Raw genomic sequence first — 1,402 nt, 5'->3', positions numbered from 1 at the left:
CTTCCCCCAGTTTATATTCTGAGCATGACGTCACATGGTCTGGAATGTCCCTTTGGCCAGTTTGGCTGTGCCCCCTCCCAGCTCCTTGTGCACCTCCAGCCTTCTCAGTCGGTAGAGCATGGGAAGCTGAAAAGTCCTTGGCCAGTGTAAGCATTACCTAGCAACAACTAAAACATTGGTGCCTTATCAATTTTGTTCCCATCCTAAATCCAAAACACAGCACTGTACCAGCTACTAGGAAGGAAATCAGCTCTATCCCTGCTGAAACCAGGACACATCTCTCTCTCAACATCTCCCTCTTTGCCTCACTTATCTTCCTGGCAGACTGCACCTCACTTCTCTAAGAGCAAGAGTTACTAAGTCCCATCTCCTCCTGAGACCTCTTAATATGTGCTAGCACGTGTTCTTTTGTCTACAATCCTAATAATTTTTAAATTTTGAATCAGTTTTTAGAAATTCCCAGACAGCAGCATTGCACAACTGTGAAAAGTGAAAATAAGATATAATGTACAGTTAGGATTCATTTACATATCACCAGAAAATTAATTACATAATGCTAAGGCCATCCCTGCAACGTTTCTTTTCTGTAAGCACTAGATACTTGAAAGCAATTTATTAATAATACTAAAGTATATAAGTTCTTAATACCTCAGACATTTTGGTTTTTAGGAGATAATATACTCAAAATTGTACTCAAAAAGTTGCTCACAGATTTGCAAGCCTGTCTGTTCAAAATAAAGCATGCTTAAATCATACTTTAAAACCTATCATGCTTAAATCATACTTTATAACTTTTTAAAACCATTTAAATGGAGCAGTCTAAGAAAAATTTTTAAAGAATCATTTTAGTAAATAGGATGTTCATCACAGAGAAGTGAAACAAAATGTAAACCAACATGGAATGGAAATTTTAGACATTAGACTTGTATTTCTGATTTCTTCTGTTATCATGACAACACTAGTGATAACAAAACCAAGGATAAACAATGCATAGACGCTGCTGTAGTTCTTCATACAGCCTGGTTACACCTAAGAATTCAAATGATCCTTTACGAGAGTATCTCATAAACATGAGAGGGAATTTTCACTCTTAAGATTTAACTCTTTCTAATCAGATTTTAGTATGGAAATAAAGATGATGTGAAGAGGGGGAAAACGACATAATTAATTCAGATTGTGAAAGTAAAACTGGAGTAAAAAGCAAAATAGTGTCATGGATCAACAGCTGGCACAGAGAGAGAAGGGAAAAAAGAACAAAGGGGGTCAATTTTGTGCATGACAAAAGATAAGGGTATGACTTCCTCAAGGCTTTTTGCTAGACCTTATCTATGTACTAGAAAGCTAATATATATTTTCTAATGATCAAGAATGGGAGAAGGAACCAGATAGCAACATTTAGGGG

This window comes from Pygoscelis adeliae, unplaced genomic scaffold, assembly GCF_000699105.1.
Source record: "Pygoscelis adeliae isolate BGI_AS28 unplaced genomic scaffold, ASM69910v1 Scaffold174, whole genome shotgun sequence".
Classification (NCBI taxonomy): Eukaryota; Metazoa; Chordata; class Aves; order Sphenisciformes; family Spheniscidae; genus Pygoscelis; species Pygoscelis adeliae.
Note: the sequence above shows the minus strand (reverse complement) of the source record.